This window comes from Chamaea fasciata, unplaced genomic scaffold (assembly GCF_029207755.1).
Source record: "Chamaea fasciata isolate MVZ Bird 193981 ecotype frontalis unplaced genomic scaffold, bChaFas1.0.hap1 SCAF_24, whole genome shotgun sequence".
Classification (NCBI taxonomy): Eukaryota; Metazoa; Chordata; class Aves; order Passeriformes; family Sylviidae; genus Chamaea; species Chamaea fasciata.
The window spans coordinates 492,788-516,902 of record NW_027094109.1 but is presented as its reverse complement, the minus strand read 5'-3'; the positions used below and the strand labels follow the sequence as shown (position 1 = coordinate 516,902).

Here is a 24,115-nt window from a genome sequence, read left to right as displayed (position 1 = left end):
CAGCTCCTGAAAGCTGCCCAAGGTCAAATGTGCTCCTTCCTTCAGTGACAAAACCAGGACAGCACAATTGCGACTTCACCTCCTCATCCACAGCGGATCCCTCAGGCTATGCCAGGGCTGCACCTCTCACTGAGGGCAGGTTTTTAGTCTCAGCCTTACCTGAGCACAGAAATTAGCTGAATATTCTGTTACCAATTACACAGAAATTTGGGTCAGTGATGGAGGAGAGAAGAGGAGGAAAAAAACAGCTGGGTTTACAGAACACCCAGGTTTGTGCAAGATAAAGAATAGAATCTCTTCTACTTACACTGCAGCCACACTTGGTCAGGAAGCAGAATGACTAAGCTCAGGTCCACAGTTATTTTCAAAGTAATTTGCTTTCCAGAAAGCTTCCCAAGTGTACCTGCAGGTCAGTCCCTACTGCACGTGCCCTTTTAGATCTCGTGGTTTTATTGGCAGATGATTTTACAAGTACCAGGTGCAATAACGCTCCAAAATATGTAACGCATAAATATTCCTGCATACAATTAAACTAATAATTAGTTCCCATCAAAGACATGAATGCAGGAATATGGAACAATAGCTGAACAATGGAAGTGTGCAGGCATTGATTAAGTCACTACATAAATGCAGGAAGATGCGCTGCTGGAAATAACTTTTGCTCAAGGTCACTGGTGAAGTTTTTTTTAATATAATTAATTCAGTAGCATTCAGAATAATAAAAACTGGCATAAAGCACTAATTCAGCTGAAGGACAACAAGAAGCCAGGGACTGTGTATCATCCATAAACAAAACCATGACAGAGCTGTCAGTGCTGTGCTGGGACAGGGTTAACCAGCCCCTGCTGACTCACTGGGCAGCTCTGCCACCCTCCCTTCCAAACAGGGGAGACAGCAAATGTCCCCTAAAGTCAGGACCAAAATGCAATTCCAAGGGGGGAAAAGAAAGGAATCCATAAAGTTTAGTGCTAGCTGTTTTCTATTTTAGTAAATAGCACGTCTTTGCCCTTGGTATTTGGATACTGTGACAACATTGAGGAAGAATTTTGGTCAGTCTCAAATGAATAGGGGTGAGAAACCATTTCAGCCTCTCCTGTTAGAGACAGAAGGCTCCCTGGTCTCACACTCTCCTTCTTTCCTTCCAAGGAATCTTGTCATTTTATTGCCCAGCCAGCAGACCCACCATGGCAGACAGGAGGACGATGGGAGAGCAGCAGCCAGGGCAGGATCAAACACCTTGGAATGGACTTCAGGCCCAACCAAACAGATTTAATCATTTTCAGCACACTTTGTTCCAAACAGCATGTGACCTATTTTAGGCCTCACTCTGAGCTGACTATAATTAACTGTAATTTGTACAGATTTCAATTTAAAACATGAACTGGCTTGCTTTAAAAAAAAAATAAAAAAAAATTAAAAAAATAAAAAAAACCCACAGGGCAATTTCCAAAGTTAAAGAAAGTCAGAAACCAATTTTTAAGTTCTAACGTCAGACAAAAACACATTGTATATTGGCTCTATAATAATCTTTCCAACACAATTCCAAGGTAAATATTTTAGAGGCTTTTATGGTGTCTCAAACTTAGCACAAGGACAGAATGTGATTTCACACACTGAAAAACTCAACTTCCCTTTAATAAAAATGCAGTTAATATTTGCTTTCTTAGCAGAAGTGGAGGCCTATATTTCAGAATTTGGCTGGGTTTGGGATTTTTTGCTGTGACATAAAGCACAACTGTGTTTAGGTTCAAATGAGATCTCCAACTCTGGTGAGACCTGTCCTTATTTCCCATCTCCAGTTCTCTCCTATTTCATTAGTCAAGGAAACACCATTTCCAGCATCCACTGCCACCCCCAGTGTCACACAAAATCCCAGCAGTGAAAATAAAGAGAAGAAAGCTCTGTTTCAGAACCTCATGTGGATATTCCCTGAGGGAAAAAATCCACAAGAATAAATCTTACTCATTTACATCCAGGCCTCTCCTTTTTCCTCCCTTCCAGGCACTCTTATCAAAGCTACGGAATTTTCTCTGCTGTAGGTGAGTTATCACAAAATCCCTTTTACTAACAACACAGCAAAGAAAAGCAGAAGAACCCCACAAGGTTTTGAATCACAACTTGACATACTGTACAGTTCCAAAAGGGTAAATCCGTCTGCCCTGCACCTCCCTTTTGCTACTTTAATTGCATATCTGTGCTTTCATCCCTCCTTTTTTGGAAACTTTTATTTCTCTGGTAACTTCTGAGATAAGACAGCAGTTTGTGGAGACAAAGAAGAATAAACCTGTGAAATTTTTTGTAAGGGAGGAAAATGAGAAACTCCCAGTGCCCTTATCTGGATCAGCACCTGCATAAAAACATCCTTGGATTTCTCTCCAGCACATCCCTCCTCTGAAGGCAGCCACGTCCGCCTTGGAATTCAGCGTCCGGCAATTGCCAAAGTTTTCCTGACTAATGCTGCAAAGCCTGGCAGTGAGCTAAGCTGCAGTGACTTCAATTGGAAAGCAAGTCTGATAGTTTTGCAGTGCTGTCTGGCAAGCCAGGAATGAGATGAGGGATGGAAAGAGTGACAGAAATGGAATTAAGAAGTAGCAGACGAGGTGACATTCAAGAAGAGAGAGACTGTAAAAGCAGTGGCACCATTCTGACCTTACACACTTCAGATAATGTAACTTCAAGCTGACAGAGCATAAATAGTTACTGATGATGTAAAAACAGAGTTAGGAGTACTTGGAAGTATTATCTTTCCCTGGGCAACTGTCATTCCTACTGCCCAGACAAAACTTTTTCACCTCTCTGCAAGTTAAATGGCACCATTTTACTTTTGGTTTCCAAGAAAACTTTGTTCTAATTCAGAACAGTCCCTTGCAGAGCAGAGTGAGTTCCAGCACCACAGTAAATGAATAAATGCAGCAAAGGCAGATGCAACTTCCACCCTGAAAGGCTGTTCAGAAAGTTTTGAATTCGTTCAAACAAGAGAAGGCAACATCCAGCCAAAATCATCACAAAGCTGAGGAGAAACACAAGTACAGCCAAAACTCACCAATGGAGTACAAAGTATGAGCAGAAGAGCATTGCAGAAGTGTAAGAGGGTTGGGCTCCAAAGCATCCACACCTCTGTGGCGCTGTGCCCTACCAGCAACACAGATACACTTGGGTGAGAAAACACCACTGGGATGTGCCTGAAAGTGCCAGAGGATGTGCACAAAAAGGCACCCAGCTCTGGTACTCCACAGAATCAGTGAGCTTCCAGCACACTGCAAGTGCAGAGAAGCTGAAAGGTATGATTCAATGAGAGCCAGGGCAGGAACAGCTGGATGACCCCAGATGTGCCCTAATTCCCAGTCCTTCCTCGTCCCTTGCAGCAACTTCAGACCATGAGAGAGGATCTTCCCCAAAGCCCCAGAGACCTCCCAGCAGTTCACCTTCTGCTTCTGCTTCCACATCAGCCCTCTTAGACAGGGAGTAAGCATGGGCTGGCTGAAGTGTCCCCCAAACATCCACTCACAGCAAGTGTCACCCCAAACGAATCAGAGGGAGCAGAGACTAATAACACAAAAACATCATGAAAGAAATATAGCAATGGAACAGAAAAAGAAACCCCAAGGAAAGCAAAAAAAGGATCCAGAGATTAAGAACCAAGGACTGCATCACAACATACTTGGTGTAGTTGCTTGTAGAGAGACAGAAGGTAGAAGGTGGGGCAGAATCATCCTTTTCTTGAAAATGCTATGATGGGCTTTTTCAAAAATGAATAGTGTTACTTGTTTACACCAGCAGCAATTGCTGTCATCACCATTTTCTATTACTCCTCTTTGGTTTCCATTTTTTCATGCTGTGGTCGCAGCTACTCCTTACTCTAAAAAACAAAGAATACTCCTATTCCTGACTGTTTCTTATTTGTGCACTCAACCCACCACTCTCAAGCACAGGGCTTGTCATAGGGGTGTTTAGTAAAGAACAGTGACACTTCTAAAGGACCCCCACTGAGGACAGCATGGGGATTTTGACCTTCTAGGAGCAGCCACCAAGGAAAAAAGCTTCTTTAAAGATAGCAGCTATTAAAAAAGCATCCTTGGCCTTCAGAGCTTAAATCATCAGAGTTTCGCCTTTCTGACAGTTGACCAAACTAGTGCTGCCTGTTCTGAATTCCAGCTACCCCTTTATCTCAACCAAGACAAGATTTTTATCTTGTCAGCCTTTAGACTGATACTCACATAAATGCCTTTTCATCCAAGTCAAATGAGTTTTCAGCTGGTTTTTTGGGCTGTAGAGATTTACATACCATGTAACAGTGATGGCATTGCAGAACTGGGACAACAGACAGGCAGAAGAGCAGTGCCATTAACTCTTTAACGTATTATAGGTGTATTTAAGGAAGGCAGAGGGGCTTCCTTTTTGAATATCCCAGAAAAATAGCATGCTCTTCCAAGCTGATCATGGGGCTCTCAAGAAGCTCTGTATTTTGCCCAATCAAAACACAACCCATGCTGACCACATCACTGAAATGTGGCTGGAAAATGGAAAACATTCCCCTTCACAAATGTACTCCCAGGAAATAAATAATCACTCATTAAACACAGAAACACAAACAATGGCACTGCCCTGTTCAGAGCTGGTTTCACTCGTCTCAATTTAGAGTTTCTTTCTAAATGAACTGTATCAGCTAAATTCTCAGTAACTACATGTGGCTCCCTGCCCATTTTTAGTACCTGGAGCTGCCTGGTAACTCAGGTGCCTGAAGCTCTTGGATGTACTCACTCCTTTGAAGAAAATAAGCTGTTTAGAGGGAAGTGCGAAGAAAAATATGCAGCTTCCCAATCCTAGAAGAGACACTGTAAAATCAATGGAATCAACCACAACAGCAGTAAAGTATCATTTCAGTCCTCCTGCAGAATTCTGCTATTTCAACTTAAAATGCTAACAAGACCTGCTCTTTCTCCCAACAGTCCAACTTTATCTTCAATTTTGAACAGGAAAACCCCAAAAAACCAAACACTGACATTACAAATGCATCCCAACCCAGCATGGGAAATAAATGCTAAGTAAAGTTCAACCCTGTGATTAATCTTTGTTTCACTTGCCCTGTACAAGCAAGAGAGTTATAAAACCATCTTCACTGAACTTTGGCCCCTCAGATACAGTAATACATGTTAGAAGTGACTGGGCACTCATCATTCACCTGCTGCCTTTTATCTTCAGCTCTGCCTAAACTTTGCATTAAGTTTCAAGGTAAAACAAGTTCTTGCCCCAGCGGGCCCGGCTCATGAGGAGACTCCTCCTCTGTATTTCCCTGTGCTGGCTTCCTCGGGACTGTTTGGGATTCAGAGAAGCAGAAAGCACCAAGCACAGTCACTTTCAAAGCATTTAATGTGTTTCAAGGAGCGAGGTGGCCGATCCTACCAATCTCCAGCAGGGAACAGCCGTCCTGTGATGGATATAGACTGTATGCGCCCGGATGATTTGGCTTAACAGATACCAGCTCAACCAGCCTAGCTCAAAGTAAACAAGTCCCTAGACATGACAGGGATAGGGAAACAGAGGAACTCAGCCAACCCCTCTGAAATTCGGATACATCCGTATCACTGGCCAGTGAGCTAGGTGGAGTTGCGACCCTTGACCAATCACGTCTATAAACACGGGAAATTTGAAAGCCCTATAAAAGGAGCTGCTGAACAATAAACATTGGTATTTGCTGCATGATCTACGAGTGTTAACGTCACGTCCCTGTCTCCGACTCCACAGCAACATTTGGTGGCCTCCCCACGTGAAAGCAACAAGCAGCCGTGGTATTGCAGGGAGACAAGGGAGAAGCAAGATTTGCTGCCAACAGCTGGTTGGGCTGCAGGAAGATGCAGGCAAAAGCTTTTGTGGGCAGCAAAGAGGGCTGCGGGCAGAAATTTGTGGGCAGCAAGAGAGAATGCGGGAAGCAGAGTGCTGTGGGGGGCAAAGAGAGCTGCAGGCAGCAAAGAATTCTGCAGGCAGCAAAGAATGCGGTGAAGAATGGCAGGAAAAGCCACATGGGTCCAGATTCCCCTCTGTAGACTAGAGACACCACCAGGAACACAGGGGCACGGGCTTCGACACTGGAGGACCCCCTGTTGCAGGTATGGACACTCATTTTAAAAAATAGATGGGAAAAGTATGACAAATGGTCTTTACTGGCCCTAATTCATGGTGTGAGAGCCACGGACTGGACATGTCAGAAAGAGCCATCCCAGATGTAAAAAACATAGGAGCGGGCTAGCCGACATATCCTTTCAGCGACTTTGACAGGCAACAAGACCGCCATTGACGTTATAAAACCCTAGAGGCTCGTCATAAATTTCTTAGAACGGTTAAAGAGAGAGTGGGAGACAAAGATGGCAGAAGGATCGCCACAAGCTCCGCCTGCCAATGCACGCAGCAAAAGCGTGGCGCCAGGGGAGGCAGCGGGAGGTGCAGATGCCGCGCCAGGCGAGCAAGAGACGAGGACGGGCGAAGAAGTCACCGCGCTGTGAAAATGCCCAGGATCGCACCGCCGCCCGCCCGCAGGGACACCACCTCAGTGAAGTGTCCCCCAGTCACCTGCCATCGTCCCGGGCAGGGACACGCTCCCAACGGAACGTGCCACAGCTGAACCGTGCCCCTCCATGGCTGCACAGACCCCCTAAAATCATGATCGGCTGCTTTGCCACTCCATGTTCTGTCCCCCCGTGTCCTGCTGGACAGCAGAAACCCCTGAGACCTCCTCGTGTTGTACTGCTTCATGTTGTGCCATGTCGGCAGGAACCTCTGCGATCCCTCCCAGCCGCTGTGAGACTGTGCATGGCTGCTACCAGAGGCCTGGCTGCCGCAGGGCCATGCCTGCCACTGCCTGCTGTGACACAGCACCGGTCACTAGCACCTGCCAGGTGCCCGGCTACTGCCAAGCCGCGTCTGCCACTGAGCCGCACTCTGTGACTCACCTCCCCCCGACTTTACTAACTCTGCCACCGCACCGCGGGGATGCCCAGCTCTAGCAAAAGCAGGGCTCCCTACAGCTGTTTCAACTGCACCTGTGCAAAGATTCAGCAAGCGCTCCAAGAGCCATCTACACCCCCTGCTGCCACACGCGCACCAAGAGCGCCCCCTCCTAAGACCAAGTGGTCCAGCTCCAAGACCACGCCTCAGACACAGCCTCCAGGGGCAGGTCCAGGAAATGCATCACCTGGAGGTCCCGGAGTCGTCATCCGTGGTTCCCACAGCAGATCGGGAGATCCCTCAGCTGCCGCTGCCACGCGCACACCACCACTGCCAGAGCCAGAGTTTTCCCTAGGTAATACACCAACAAAAGAACTAACGCACACCAGAAAAGATGCCTCTGCAGCTGCTATCTTTAAAGAAGCTTTTTTCCTTGATGTGCCAATTTGAAAGCTTGTATTGTTAGTAATCCTGTCTGACAGCTCCTGGGAATGAATGTAACAGTTCCAATAATATATGAGATGTATCACTAGCTAAGAAAGGCTAAGCTTGTCCAGTTAGGTAAAATCATACGTGTCATCATGCTGTCCTGTCATCTTATCTGCAAAGAGCCCTTGCAGATAAGATAACAGAGAACACTCTGCATTTTTATGAAGACTGGGAGGAACTGTGATGGATATGGCTAGACTATATCTGCACAGATGATTGGGCTTAACAGATATCAGCTCGACCAGCCTAACTCAAAGTAAACAAGTCCCTAGACACAACACCAATAAGTTGAACTCAAGCCCAGTCAGAGGACCTCTTAAAGCACAGATACACCCATATCACTGGCCACTGAGCTAGGCGGGATTAAGACCCTTGACCAATCACGTCTATAAGCGTGGGAAATTTGAAAGCCCTATGTCCTGGGGCGACTTTTTGATGCTTGTATCCCAACTGTCTGTTCTGTTTATGCTGTATGTTAAGTTTTGTACCTTTAAGGTGGGCCTGCTTGCTTGTCTCCTAATCCTATCTCACAGCAGGAAAGACACTCAAACCATTACACTAAATTTGGCAAACAGAGATAGGCAAACGTGAAACCACTAAATAATTGGTGTTTCTGCCCGGTTATGAACTAAAACCACTACATCTTTGGTGGAGAATGCGGGCATGTGATGAAAACTGTGAGATAAGATTTACTAGGAGTATCTAAAGGCAAGGCAAGTATTAGTCAATAAGTTAAGTAGAATTATGGTGAAATATCTAGGGGTGGAGTAGTTTTATTGCTTTAAGTAGATAAGAGTTGTATGTTATATGTAACTTTGATATTAATTTTGATATGTGTATTCCCAAAATCGAGGGGTGAATATTGTCGTGGGTTAACACCGCTTGGCTTTCAGTCAAAGTGGAAACAGTCCCCTGTCAGGACTTGGGAATTGTTTTGGAAAAGAGAGGGGCCTATCAGAAGCCACTTCTTAGATACTGATATATTGTTTGACCACTGAGAAAAGAGAATGTATGACTTTGGGAGTACCCACATAAAATCCTGATTGTGTCCAGGCCAGCCTTTTTTCCTTCCAGCTTGCCAGCAGGTAACACTGGCTCTCAGGCCACTCCATGGAGCAGCCCAGGCCAGCCAGGCGCTGCTGCTGCCCCTGTTGGGGGGAGCTGGCCTGGCCTGGCCATGCCCCAGGCCCCACTGGCTCCCGGCAGGGGAGGCTGCAGCTTAACATCAGTAATTTTAAAGCCTACCCCGAGCCGGGGGAAATGTCCGCTGGGCGCCCTGATAACAGCTATGGGCCCCAGTGGTCACCAAGATGGGGGGACAGGAGTCATCTACCAGTCAGGCAGCTCCAAGATCTCTCCTGGTGAAGTTCTCTTCCCCCCCCATCCCCACAGCTTTTGAAAATCCTAGAGGCTGCTGCCCGGCAGAGATCCTGTGACCAGCAGCAGGCCGGGGAGAGAATGTTAACTCTTTCCTGGTACAGACAAGACTTTTTAAAACTCTAATCCTCCTTTTTAGTAAAAAAGAAAAGGACAGAGCGAAACTTAGAGAAGACACGGCATGAGACAGAAGTCAGATGAAGAGAGAGAGTGAAAAGACTATTGGGAGAAGGGATTAAGGAGTTTGCCATTTTAGGTTGGATTTCTCTTGGTAATGAACTTTATATGTAGACTGTCCCTTTAAATCATGGGGGAGATATGCATTTGGGGAGATGATTGTTTAGATTTGCGGATTTGAGCAAAGATATCTGTCATGGACTGAGTGAAGTAGTTGTGATTCTTGTGATCCCATAAGATGCTTGAACAGAGAGAGATGAGAAGCCCTCTGTGCCAGTGAAGAAGTGAGAAGACATCTCTTCCCTGTGATGAAGAATCCTTTGCCTTTGGAGTTATCCTTAAAAAGTGACACCCCAGTATGCATGAGTCCATGACCTGTAAGCAGCTTGGGAAACTGCTAATAGGAGGGGATTTCACAGAAGCAGGTTTTCCAAGGTGGCCGTTTTTGTGACAGTTAAAACCCACAAGAGAACTGTTCTAGGTTGTCAGTTCCATGGTAAACAGAGAGACTCCTCTCCCTAAAGAACTGATAAAAGATTATTTTTAAATGGTGAAACTGACTGAAAATCACAGGTTTTGTCTCATTATGTTGTTTGTGGGAAAGCGAACAGTTCCTGGGTGAGGAAGAGTGTTTTGCAAGTTTCATTTTGATTTTCTTTTTCTTCTTTTAGTGTGTGTTAAAAAATCTTTGTACCTTTAAGTTGGGCCTGCCTGCCTTTTGCTCCTAATCCTATCTCACAGCAGAAAAGACACTTAAACCACTACACTAAATTTGGCAGAGACAGGTGAACGTGAGACCACTACACCCTATAAAAGGAGCTGCTGAACAATAAACATTGGCTTTCGCCGCATGATCTCAGAGTGTTAAATCGCATCCCTGTGGGACTCCACAGCAACACCTTCCTGCAGAGCTGCTCCTGAACAAAGCATCCAAACATCTCTTGCTCTGCTCCCTGGGACACAGCGGGCAGAGGATGCTCAGGAATGAGGATTAGAAGATTTTGGGGTGGAAAGGGAGGAAAAAGAGGGGGGAAGGGAAAGGGGAAGAAGGCAGTAAGAAGGGAAAAGGAGGAAAATAGGGGGAAATGTGAAAAAAAAAAGGAAGAAAAAGGGCAGGGAGAAGGGGAGGAAAAAGGGGAGAGAAGAGGGGGAACAAAAGGAGAGGAAGGGAGAAAAAAGTGGGGAGAAAGGGGAGAAATAGAAGAAAAAGGGGAAGAGGGTCTGTTTGCTAGTTTGTAGTTTGTTGCTGTGCTTCACCTGTTGCAAAGGTGGATGATAAAGAATGTGAGTGCACAGGAGAAAAATTCCACCACTGATTTCAATCACATTCCAGTGATTGAAAGCTTCCAGTGACTGATTCCAGCTCTGCAGCCCCCCAGTTCTTCTCAAGAGGGGCAAAAGGGATGTTCAGAGCTCAAGATGAGGTAAAAGATCTCTGAGACATGCGAGAAAATTAAGCATTGATTAGCATTGAAATCCTGTAGCCTTCCCAGAACTGTTTTTTTTTTCTTTTTGTGCATAGCATTTAAAAAGTTATATTTTACCTGCAGACCTTGTTCAGAGATATTGGAATGCTAAACACTTATTACTATTTGTGTAAGAAATCCAGGTGCAAACTACTCAATTCTAGATTACATTTAGAGTCAGTAGAAAAACTCTGACACACTGCTCAGGGGGAATTAATCTTGTCCTCAGGCAAGAATTAAAGACAGGTCAGCTACATCACCCTGGAGGCGCTTGTTAGCATCAGCTACTGAGGAAGCCCAGAGACGACAGCCATCGAATATTTAAACTGGATATTGGGGCAGCTGTATCCTACCAGAGGACATGGTTTTCTAACCCCATTAATCTGGTCCAGGAACTGGAAAGCTTTTGGGAAAAACTTCAGGATTCCATACAACATAAAAGGTCACTCAAGGGACTGGTACAGACTTGGCTGAAGCGATAAAAAAACCCACACAAAACCAACTGAATAGTCCTAATTTTAAATATTCCATTAGGTCACATCCATTCCTAGCCTACATTTCAGGGGTTTTTTGTTGTTTATTTGGTTTTATAAAAGCTAAGTATAAAAAGCTTCACATATAGGGTATGAACAGCTGAATGAGGCAGAGTCAGTGGCCTTAGGCATGAAGACAAACAAAGCTCTGCAGAAGAACTTGTCCGCATGAAGTTTCTTCCAGCACAGCTGCTATGCTGTCAAATGTGGTTATCAAGGGACACACAATTCCTTCTTTACTTCCAAATCCTGCTCTTTGTCCTAACTGGGAAAGCTAAGTGCTCTCTTCTCGAAAAGAATGATGTGCTCTGTTGTCTGTCAGCATTTAACAAGACATTAATCAAATATCACCAAAGTTTTCTAGAAAGAAGCAAAAATTGCCATAATTTGTGTGTCTTTTTTTACTTTGTATCCCAAATTTATTTTCATACTAAAAATACTGATTAGTTTTGCTCCTATCTGACCACAGGAATAGGAATATAAGTGCTGCTTGTGTTGCTATTCTGTTTTCTCAGCAGTCAGAATGGAACACTGCTATCCTCCAGACACATCTCTTTCAGCTGTTGTCAGATATTCTATGGGACCCATTTCTACGTGGGCTTCTTTGGGCATCCTGGTGAGTCTGAGTAAAACAAGAAAGGCGCAGAATATTCAATGTCAACTCTAAAATATTTAAAATTAAACCTTTCCCATGGGTGCAAGGTGACATTCAACCTGGCAGGTATGAGCCAGCAGTTTCACCAGGTGAGGCAGAAGCACAGCACTGACTAATTCAGCAGCAAAAGATGCCTTTGAGGATGGATTACTTCATTCCCCTCCTCCACATTCATTCCCAATTGGAATGATGATGTAAAAGCCACACTATTCATAAAAGACAACAGCCAAAGGAAGTGCCAATACACAGCACAGGAAAAACAGGGAGGCAGAAGGACATCCTCGTTTCTCCACAGCTTTGCCTCCTGATGAGGAACATCTACAGTAGAGTAAAATATGGGAAAAAAAAAACCCACAATCAAAATAACCCAAACAAAATAGCCCCACTAATTTAATTAAAGATTAAGAAAACCTGCACAGAGCAGCTCATATTAGAGAAGTGGTATTTTAGGGCACCTCAGAAATACAGAGAGATGGTTCTTAAAGCCCACAAGGGCCCCAGAGCCCTTCCCCACACCTAATCTCTCTCAGTTGCACATGCTGTAAACAGATGAGGCTTGGAATACAACAAAACAATTGTGTGAAAGAACAACTTTGTTCTTTTGCTTTATTAAAACTAAAAGGCAGAGGGGGAGGGTTGGAAGCAGATTCCGAGATGGGAACGCTAACAAGAATTTGGTCCCAGCAAACCCTCCTGGATCACATTTTTGCTGCAATGCAAACCAGCTCCTTGTTCCTCCACAGCAGAGACACCCAGGCTGGACCTTCTCCCCTGCTGTACCTGGGACAGCAACAGGAATATTCCCATTTATGCACAGCTGGAGAAGGCATTTAAAACCTCAAGAGCAGTGATACACCAGAGGTGTGGAACTCACAGCAGCACCCACAAACCTGCTAAACCTCCCCCGGATAAATGATTTCAGCAGCAGCTAACCCAAAATGCCACACATCAAAGCCTGTGCACTGACAAATAGTTGGTGAAGAAACTACTCCAGAAGTTTAGAGATGTGGATTTGTAACTGTCCTGACAGAAGGTAAAACCACAGCTCCAGCAACAAAATGAACTCTGATCACAGGAAAGAGATTCCCAGGGAATAGCACAGTCCACTGAAACAAAAATGATTAAAAGAAAAACTGATCACTTAAACCACAGAGTTGACGGCAAAAACATAAGTAGGAAGAAATGGAGGGAAAGGTCACCCTGTGACTTGAAGATTTAAGCAGAAAAGCAATCAGTAACAATATATGGTACTCAAATTCATAAAAACCTATTAAATCACCTCTCTGTAGTCTTAATTACTGACAGGAGTGACTCCTTATTAATTGAAAGGGCACCCTCAACTCAAAGACGGCAGTGAAAAATTTTGATACACAAGGTTTTTCCCAAAGCTTAAGTAAATTTGTATCGCACCCGTCCACTCCCACAAATCCAGAAAGGTCAAAAAACAAAGCAACACAGGTCTTTGACTACTGCAGCAGCAACTTAAAAACAAACCAATAAAAGCAGATACACAAGAGATTCTCTTCCTAATGAACACAATATAAAATATCTTAATTCATAAATTCCTTTCATTTTAAAGAGAACCCTGAAGATGCATCTTGGGTATGCAATGTGAGGCAAAAATTCCACTCAATTTCTGTACTATTAAATAGAACTGAGGGATTTGATGAGCCTCTAGATATATAGATATATATATCTAGAAATATATCATATATAGCACTGGAGGGATCCAGCAGTTAAAGAGGAGGATTCAATCTCCTGGCACTTCTCAGAGATGAGCCACTCAATCATTCTCAGCACCAGCAGTGCCCCAAACTACGTGTGCCCACAGCAGAATCCTGCTGTTCACATCTACACTTGTCTATGTGCCCTGCAATTACTTACTTTATATTTATACGAGTATAAACAAAATGTGGGATTCAGTGTGGGCACAAACACCATTTATAGAAATTGAGGTTACGTTTAGAAACCCTGATCTGCAATTTCCTCATTCTCATGTCCTGCACTGAGACCCACATTCACATGTGCAGACCACAAACCTGTTCCCAAACTCATTTAGAATTAAATCAAATTGCTACATTACCAAATTCCAGCTTACAGGTTTCATATTTTTTGAATGTAAGGCTAAGCTAAAATGGAAACAAGAGGCAGGTGAGTATTCCCCACACCGAGCTGTATTCACTGCTCAGATGCTGAGTATATAATCAGGGAACATCCTCTCTACCTTTTAAAATGGAAAAAATAAAACAGGATAGGTGGGGAAGATGTTCAGAACACCTCCTAGGGGAAAATAAAAACACAAACACAAACACTATTTCATTGATTCACCTGAGAATTGGAACTTATTTCATTTCCAGACACCCACATTGAAGCCATGAATCACCACATCTCCTGGCTGGAAGCCAGTGCTGCGGCTCGTGTTTCCAAGACAACCCTGATGCCTCCCTGATCCACCGTCTTGGTATCAGGGTATTCATTCAAAAATAAACAAGGGGGGGACTGCGAGCCAAGTGATGACTCAAGAAAATGCTTTAAAATGCTCGTACAAGATTCACAACTCGCTGAAAACACAGTTAGGAAACGGCCAAACCCTCACAGGAGCTATTTCTGCAACAGGACACGGCTGAACTTCCTGAGTAGCTCTCTCTGGACCAAAACTTTCCCTGTGTAGGCTTCCCCTCTTCTCATGGCAGCTAATGCAGAGGAAAGGTCATTTTTAATCTTTTTTATTATTATTTTTGCTTGGACATCTGTTTGCTTCTCTCTGAAAGGATACATTGTTATCCACATACATCCTGACCCAGCTACTAATCTTCAATTCAGCTTAAACTGTTCTCAATTTGAAATCCTTGGCATTACCGGAAGAAATGGGACCAACTCCTACTCACTCATACAAAAGGTTTAATAAAACAACATGCCTGTTCTGGTCTTCTGACTGTTTCTTCCTGGATTTTACAAGAACAAAACAAGCTTAATGCACAGCTGGAATATATAGTGATGGTATGGCCTTCTGCAGAAAAATCAGGGTGATGTTTCAAGCCTCAGGTATGACATATGACATCATTCCCATGAGGAAACACAAAATTCTGTCTTTTCAGAGAGAATTTCACCTGCTGTCAAAGAACTCATCAGTTGAATGAGAGGTTTCTGCAAAGTGCAGCAATTTTAAATCAAACAAGGGTTACTCCAGATGAATCTCCTTCAAAACACAACTTTCACTTCTTCCAGCTGGTGAGGACACGAGGAAGTCAGCAGCACTCTCAAAAGGAGATACATTTTGGAGGATTTACATTCTGTATTAAAACTATGTTGATCATGCACTAATGCAGAGATGATCCCTTTCATCATAAGTCTTCAGTCTCATCCAGGCAACCTGGGCAAGTTTTCCAGAACAACGGCAGAAACGGCATCCCAAAAAACACAGTGGCAGAAGGAAAACCGTATCTGCTGGGAGTAGAGCATGGTGACAGGCACACAGCCCACACACAAGCCTGTGGAAACAGTCAATGGGAGCAATAAAAATGAAATAAAGCTGACAATTCCCATTATGGTCCCTACCTCCACACTTTTAATGTGCCTTTTAAATGCACTTATCTCAGTCAGGCAACTCTGTTACCATCCCTGCTGTACAGAAGCAGTCAGAGAGGTGCAGTACGTCTGGGTAACAGAGAGAACTTGTCTAAGTGAATAAAGCAGGTTCAAAATTAAGGTCTCTCCACTGGAGTGCAGGGGCCATTCTCCCAGTCTGAGTCTCTCTCTGGCAGCACAGAGCATGGTAATTAAAAATATTGGAGTGTCCTCCAGCATGTTTTTAACACACCACTGAGCAAATGGATCCAAATTACCTGGTAGCATGTCACCTGATAGGCAAGCACTGCACTCACTCCTCCCCATGGAACTCAGGGGCCTGGGAATGGCAGGAGGAGGAGCACCTCACTGTGGAATGCACTGCTCAGCTGGGCTATATTCACTTTGCCTCAAGCCCTTGAAATTCATTTCCATTATGGCAATAAACACCACTTAGCTGACTTAAGTTGTTTATTTGCAATTTAATTGTCTTCAGAGAGTTGCAGTGTCATTTCTCCTCATTATAAAGGGCCCTGCAGTTGTCTCTGTACAAATCAGGGTCACCCATGGTTTCACACCAATCCCTATGGATTCCCCACCTCTAATTATTAATAGAAGTTAATATCTTCACCTCAAACGATCTGCACTTCTCCCTGGGAAAGGCACTTCTGTTGCAAATCCCTTTTTGCATTATGGCCTCTGTTTTGCAGCAGAAACATGTCTGGCCCTCATTAGAAACATAATAGGGTACTACTGAATGTGTTTTCACTAAAAAATGCATAAAATTCGCACTAAATAATGAAATTGCCCTTTCAAAAGGAGGCTAGGTCATCCAGTCACTCCAAAAACCTGCCCAAAACTAGAAAAAAGCTTCCTGTAGCATTCTGGAGTGCAGAATTTCACCAGAACACCCCAAGCCATTGCCCTGCAGGAAAGCCCTGCTTGTAAGAAAACAAAAATTAGCACTGGTCTCGTTCTTTTCTTCTTTTAAGCTTTTTTTTTTTTTTTTTTTTAATCATTATTTTAAAGCCTCAGAGCCTGAAACTGCTTTGGCTAGAAACTTTCTTCTATCAAAAATAAAGAGTTGATATTATCAGAGACAACCCTCAAGACCTGGAAACTGAGAGCACTAGACCCACATGAGTACATGTGCTACCAGAAAAGCCTAATAATCCCAACAATTTCAGTAGATCTGCTAGATTTAAAGATTAATGCTTTATATAATTCAATATATGCTTTTTTAGAATTTCAGCAATGGCTTCTCACAGCTAAAATTACATGGAGGAAAAAGGGCAAAGCACTTATCATCATAATCTTACAGCTTCATGTCTTATGACTAGCAAGAACTGGAAACACATTATTTGGCTGGTCAAACCTTTTGGGATTTGCAGAGCTGGGGTGAAATTTTGTATATTTGATCTTTGTCCTGTTTTTCTTTTCTTTAATGATATGCTCTAAGCATTCAGGAAGTAAGAGAAGTTTTGTCTCCTGTATCTCCATATTTGATGGCACTTGGAGATATTTAACAACTGTAAATTATTACATTGTTTAATTGCCAAAAGGGATGTCAAACCTTGAGAGCATCACACCTCTAAGGCCACTTTAACCACACAAATATGTTTGATTAGTGAACTCCAGGTTTAAGAAAAATACAGAAACCACATCCACTTGAGTGTCGCAACCTGATACTGAAAAACACATGGAATAAAGATAAAAAGCATTCTGACTGGTAACAAAATATTCCTGAGAGTTTACAAAGCCCTATGGAGCCCAGTGGAAAGAGCAGGGAGAATAAGAGTTTCTGGAGAGCAACATACAAACATTTTCTCTTTAGCAGGGAATTTGAAACGTGTTCAGACAAATGGGGTTAACCGTGTCTCATCCTGCCTAGCTTTTTAAGGCCTTCCAGGTGTGCTGCTATACCCACATATTAAGGAACTGCCAAGTAAAAAGGATTTTTTTTTTTTGCATTCGTGAGCAATGCTGACAGTACACTGCTCAAAAAGGGGTTTCTGCAGTTTGCCCCTCATTGTATTAAAGGTCAAGGATGGCAAGGAGCCAAAGATAGCTGTTTCCTTTCCACAGAAAACAAATGTACTGAGCTGTCCACCCACATTTCAGGCAGCTGGGGAAGATTTAGAATATGGAAATACAGGCTAAATAGGGTAATCCTGCAACAGTGAACATGAGTACTACAGCAGATCCAGGCATAAGAAAAGCTAAGGCTGAAGGTTTCTCTCAGTCAGAAGAGTTCTTAGTTGGCTATGAAAAGGAACAAAATTCACAAGAACTTCTTCAGTGCAGTCCCTTCACTCCCATCAGGAAAAACCACAACCCAAAACCAACAAACTCAGGCAAACACTCAAATCCTGAAGTGCTGTGTGAAGGGTTAGAATCTGAACTACCAAACAGCCAGACTAAAAAGAAAAAGAAAACAAAAACAACAATAAAAAACCACACAACTAAAAAATAAACCAAATAAAAACAAAACCAACAAAAAAACCCCAACAGCCTTTTGTTTTGGGGGATTTTTTCAAGTAGTTACTCAGAACTTAGAAAATTCTGTGTAAATTTCTGTAAAGGAAGAAATGAACATTTTCTGGTTTAATTTCTTACCAACACTATAATGACACCAGCAGGGTTCTTGCTAGAAAATGACAGTAACATCCCAAAGAGCATTCTGCAAGTCAGGCAGCCCTGATGAGCATTTCAAGCTCTAGGCTCATTTTTTGTTTGTCACAGGAAAGGCTTCCTTGAGTAGTTTTATTTCCCAATGACCTCAAATGATTACAGTTTCTCTCCTCTATGCTTTTGTTTTCCCATGTCCAGACTGGAGGCAGCTCCCTTATTATCTCACAGCATTGTTAGCAGCTCAATAATCCCAAAATCCTGTCTTCACCAAATAAAACATGCTGTAAGTAACTGCATGAACTTCCAGTAGCACTTAAAACTCTCTCAATGCGTGGTTTTACCCCTCTTCTGGCAGTCAAAGCTGTCCTCCACCAAGAGCAGCACAAATTCAGCACATACCACAACCACACCCACAGGGGCTGAGGAGTAAAAGGCTGTAATAGAAGTGGATGCTGCAAAAATATTTCATTTTTAAAATCCTGTCCGCAATTTGGTTTGAGTTAAATTATTTCCAAAGCCATAACCCCAACTCTTCAGAAATAATTTTGTTTTTCAGTTATCTGGGAAGAAAGCCAGCCTTAGCAGGAATAGTATAATGCTGTCAAGCAAAGGGACAACTTTGTCAGAGGCAAGAAAATTTACCTTCAGTTTACCATCACCTCTAACAAGGTGCTTCTTGCTCAAATCAGAGATTCAGCACTGCGCTGGTTTATGGAGCAGAAAATCATTTTTTTAAAGTGTCTAGGAATGAAATACTCTTCTTGCAAGTGGAGTTGAGAAAGGAAATGGTGAGCCAGGAACAATCTGAGGTGTTACTATTAATCATTTGCACAGCAGCACTGTTTGAAATACATTATTTAATGGGACTTCCCTTCAAACAATGACAAAAATTATTTCTAAGGCTAACAAAGTTGATGCAGACAAGATGATGGGTCTCCTTCCTCAGCTGAGGCAGGACTTCCAGTGAAGCCTTTCAGCCTTATCCTTCAGGGCACATCTCAAAACGTGGAATCTCACAAAATAAGGCTATTCCACAAGCAGAATTAGGCTGCAAAGGACCCAGGAGTATTTCCCTCCCACATGCTATTGCAACGCCTGTCCTGAAATGGAAAACAACAGCCCTTTATAGACTTGCTCCATCTCTCCCCAGAGAGGTTGATAATCAAGCAGAGTAGGTAAGGCCCCACAAAGCCCCTCACTTTGTCAAAGCAAACTTTTTTCTCAAAGGATGGCAAGGACACATTCCCTGCCCAGGAGGGACAGAGGACTCATTTTAACAAGCTCACAGCACATAGCAGAGGCACAAATTTCACTTCCCAGTGTTTACAACTCTACTCGGTTTTGGAGAACACATAAAAATTGGTTTTTCACTGCATTTAATTCTTCTCCCATCCTGTTCCAATCACCATCTATTTCAACTCTCACAAAGCAACCTGAGGTATTTTTTTTGCCTGCAGTTGGGAGCATCAGAAACACCAAAACACAAAGCAACCCAGAAAAGCCCTCAGCCAGCTCTGACAAAAGTCGAGCCATATTGTTTGATTCCCTTAAATAATGAAGTCGAAATCTGAAAAGAGACAATACAGATTGAAGCTTTTAAAGTGCCAACAGCATCTCCAGAAGGACCTTTTAGGGTACACAGATACCTTATTCCCTACAATCTGTGTCTGCAGTGCACAAGGCATTTTTATGCCTCCTGTAGCTTGTTACCTTCTCCCGCAGCACTTCAGTTTTCAAGAGGGAAGCATCACCCATAGCAGTGAGTTGCCCTACAGTATTGGTTTTTATCCTTTAGTGCAGCCAAAACACTCTTCACGTAAGATCCTTCATCCATCTCTAACTGTCCTTGCTAAAAACCTTTCAGAAGTGTTCTTGTCTCTCCACTAAAATAAAAAATATTGTCACTATTGTCTTGTCACTCCTCTACCCCCTTCGGACAGCCTTCTAAACGTCCTCCACTGATTTTCCCTGGAAGCTTTCCCTCACTCTGGGCAAAGCCCTCCCTCTTACCTCTCCTCTCACGCCCAATATTCCTTTCCCTCCAGGGTTCTGAAAACCCCATATTGCTGAAAACTTCACAGCTGTGCAATTTTCACTGTTTACTGACAGTAAATAATCCGATTACTGACTTCTGGAACCATTTCCATTACATGCCATCCACAATGCTAAAGCTCTGGGTAAAGTTTCTGCAGAGAAGATTCCATACTCTGGAACTTTCTCCCAAGCACAAACACTCCCACTGGAGCAGCAGTTATAATGCCCTCTTGGTGTCTCACCAGGAACTTGAGATGACAAGTACTCTTCCCAAGAGCTCCAAGTAATCCCTGTCTCGGGATAACAGATGTCATGCCAGAAGAGATGTGGGGGGAAACATCCCACCACCCAAACCAAAGTTTGTGAGTTTAAAAAGTAGGGGTCATGAACCAGCCAGGAGCACAACTGGGCTCCTCACATTTATCAAGTTCAAAGTATCACCTAAAGCCAGGCATGGCACAAGATGACATTCTGCAGTCATTCCACTAAAACCTTTCCTGCCCAACGAAATCCTGATTTATGACCGAGGCTGCTACTCCAGCCAAGCTTTGAAGTGTGTGAGAGGTGCTTTCTACTATTGAAGATTAAAAGAAAAAAGCAGAGTTAAAACTATTTATCCTCTAAAGGAGAGTTAACCCCCTTTATTTGCAGCCTAGCAGGATAAAACAGGAAAAGGCACCTCTTACAGCCCAGAATCTTAGAAGGGCAGGGGACAGAAATCGATCACTGCCTTTTCTTGGCAATGTCCAGAGGCAGCAATGTGTGGTGGTACAGCCATTGAGGACTCCACTTAAGAAACAACCAGGATAGCAAATGTCACCTTTACGAGGTACACAAAGGGGCTGATTCAAGGTAAGGGGGGGGGAAAAAAAAGTCCGAATCATCTGCAAACGACACAGTCTAATTTACTGCTACCCAGAGTTCCAGTCCGTCACTCTTCCCGCTCCAAATACAATCGCCAAAATATGAGTTCAACAATTTGTAAATACATGTGGAAGCCCTTCCCCATCTGCGGGTCAATTGGTGATTCATTTCACAGTATTGCTGAAGGATTTGTGCTCTTCCCTTCTCCCTCCTGCTAAATTCATCACTCCATTCTGCTCTGCCAGTAAGCTTTTCCACGCCAGCACTGGCTCATCTGTTGCCATGGCAGCCACGAGAAACAGAATGCAACGTTAACAAAAGATTATTCGCCCCCTCCCCCCCGGAATTTATTTATATGCAAGGAACCCACCGAGAGCTGACAATAGCAGCGACTTGTCATTCACACTACAGCAAAAGGGGTTTTTTAACTTTTTTTTTTTTCCCCTACACAAGTGCTACCAAAAATAATTAAAATTCCTCTGAAGGGGGGAAAAAAATCCTGAACTTCTTAGGATTAAGGAAATGCAGTAGCAGATCTGTATAGGATGCTGATTTGGAATTAGAGCTTGGAAGCAAGAGGCTCAGCACATACACTGCTCGAATATCCCTCTCCAGAAAGCTTTTCACTATTTTCAACAGCACCATTAGAACCAGTGAGAGGCTAAACCGTGGAGAAAACCTAATTCCAAGTATTTATAACTAAAAACCTATTGTGAAAAGGAAAGCAAGCTAACTAGAGAAAGGCATAAAGTCTTTAGAAAGGTACCTGTTCCTGATGTGCTGGTTACCTGCACAGGTTGAATTCAGCTGTTTCAGTTATTAATTCCTGTAATTAATTATGCTTATTATGTTTATTTTTAATTATGTATTAATTCATGCTTGAGTAAAAGCAGCTGTTTACAGCTCGTGAGAGATCAACAGTTACAGTGAATGATATCCTGGTTCAGGTGTCTCTGGTGTCTGAGGAAACAGCCAGACTGGACGGCAGGATCCACCACTCCAGAGCAAGGCTCTTTGTCTGGCCACATCCATGGTGAAATCCTGAGCTAAATACAGAAACTGGAACAGAGTTCTGGTCAAAACATTCCAGGTAACCTCCAATTCGTTGACTCCCAGGTCTAGATGATCTGGTATCTCACACACATCTCTAAAACATCCGCAGCCTACGCCAAAGCTTGGAATTTAATGCCAAAAAGAGAAATCCCAGTATTTTCAAGGCATAATGACCACCTTAGCTGAAAGATCTTATGCTGCCTTTAAGGGGGTTTAGAACTTGAGATATTAATTAGATTGTGAATTAACCAATACTATAAAAATAAGAGTGGAACATTAAGAGAAATCGGAGCAGAACACTAAACACTGCTTTAGGTAAATGTATTCCCAGTGTGGGGTCTGTGGTTCCTAATGGATTACTATAAACATACACACACAGTCCTACACTATGGTGATGCAGTTTTTCCAGAAACAACACGGACTAGAGGCACACCTGGTTTCAGCTCCACTAAAAATCCATAAAGATGCATTCGTTTAAGCCAACTGGTCCATGAAACTCACTAGTTTGCTCTTCTTTTTAGAACGGGAGTAGAAAAGGCCCTTCAGACACCTTTAGTTTGCATTGAATAACTCACATGCGCCTGGTGCCTCCAGGCCATTGCTGGGAGGCACCAACTCACAATGGTATCACTGCAAAGCATCTGTTTCCTTCGGGTGTCCCTCTGCTCTGCAGATATCCAGTGTAAATCAAGGAAAATGAGACAGCATCATGCTCAGCTAAATTCCATTTCATCCCCCATCCCTACTCTCCTTCAAAGACTTTACAATTTAATTGTAAGGGGCAAGTCAGCAATATTGGCTACCAAGCTCTGTACCCCAACACCCACCCCACATTTCTCATTATCCTATTTATTCTATTTATTTTTCCAGCCATCACTTACAAGGTGGTCACTTACAGGAATCTGATTCCAGAGAGGGCACTGGATTGAAACCTCACTACAGAGAACCTCCGTATGAGAGATGGGAATATTCCACTTTCTGCTCCACACTAAAGTCATAACTCCAAAGTTTTATGTATTTTATGTATGTACTCTGCAAAAGAACAAAATAAGATGTAGATGAGCAGTCAGAATTTTAAATACTAGGAAATAAACAATTTAAAAATAAACATTACTAAAAGACTTTGGAAAAAAGATTAGTTACATGTGACTTCTGCACCTTCACCACCACAGATTGTTGTTGTTAAATCATCTTAAAACTGGAAGCTCCAGCAGCCTGTTAAGCGGCAAACAATTTAAAGCAGTTTTACAACTAAGTAAATGTAACTCAACTTCCTTGAGCTTCTTTATAGAGAGAATGCATGTACCTTATATATATATATAAATATATGAAAGAGTGGTATTTAAACTAAAGAACAAGGGGCTGAGAACTAGAACATCAACTGTCTTATGCTGGGGAGCAATTCTCTAGAAACCTTTCTTTGGCAAAATCTCACTGAGCCAGGTGTAGGTAATTGAGTGCCTCACACCAGTTAAATATCTGTGTTTTAGATAAAAAATAATCCCAAAATGAAATAACACCTGGATAGCCCTTGGCAGACAATGCCTCAAAGCAAGGATGATGCTGCAAAATTGAATACAATTTAAGTATCTGTCTGGGAATAAACAGAACACCCATTTGCCAGCCCAGAAATTCAATTTTTAGGCAGGAAAATTCCTATACTTTGCTTATAGTTCCCTTTGGAGCATTCTGCAGTTTTACTCTCCCCATTATTTGATTCTAAGTATCAAATACACAGCATATGAATTAAAAATACTCCCCAAAGAAAATGGGCTTTATCATTGCATATCTTCTGACTAACCAATTTCCTAAACAGCTCAATTAGACAAAGCCTTTGAAATGCCAGATGAATTTGGGATGATTAGTTTGCCAATAATCAATGCTTTCATATCTGCTGGAGCTTTTAAAACCCACAGTGTGCTGTGCAGAATCATAAAAGATGAGCTGCTGGAAGTTTACGTTTGAAGTTATGCAGAGAAACATTTGACTCCGAGGCCTCCAGGCCCCATTTTCCAAGACACACTTGGCTTTATGGGCAGCTTGGACCCTGTGCTGAGCATTTCCGACTCCATTAATCACAGGAAGAGATTCCACACACACACAGAGGGAGGAAAGGGCGTGTGGGAACCTTCATTTGTGGCTGGAGATCAGGGAGGGAGGACAAACTTCATGCAATAAACAAAAATGATTGCGAGCCTCAGAATAAACAAATATTCACAGCTGGAATAAGCATCTGATCCAACCCACAATCCCACTTTTGCCCAAAAGTCAGAGTTTAATTTGATGTAACCAACAGCAGATGGAGAAAACCAGGAAAGAAAAGGAAA

At 43.0% G+C, this 24,115-nt stretch overlaps 1 protein-coding gene across 2 annotated transcripts in view; it reads right to left on the bottom strand.

The window, feature by feature from the left end:
* ARHGAP32 (Rho GTPase activating protein 32) overlaps positions 1–22,776 on the bottom strand; it is a 216,407-nt gene extending 193,631 nt beyond the window's left edge. The window contains exon 1 of one of the 2 annotated variants that reach the window (XM_066203621.1): positions 22,685–22,776. The gene's annotated coding sequence lies outside the window, so the exon portion shown is untranslated. The remainder of the gene's footprint in view (positions 1–22,684) is intronic. The other variant, XM_066203624.1, reaches the window with a different exon arrangement.
* Positions 22,777–24,115: the final 1,339 nt, after the last annotated feature.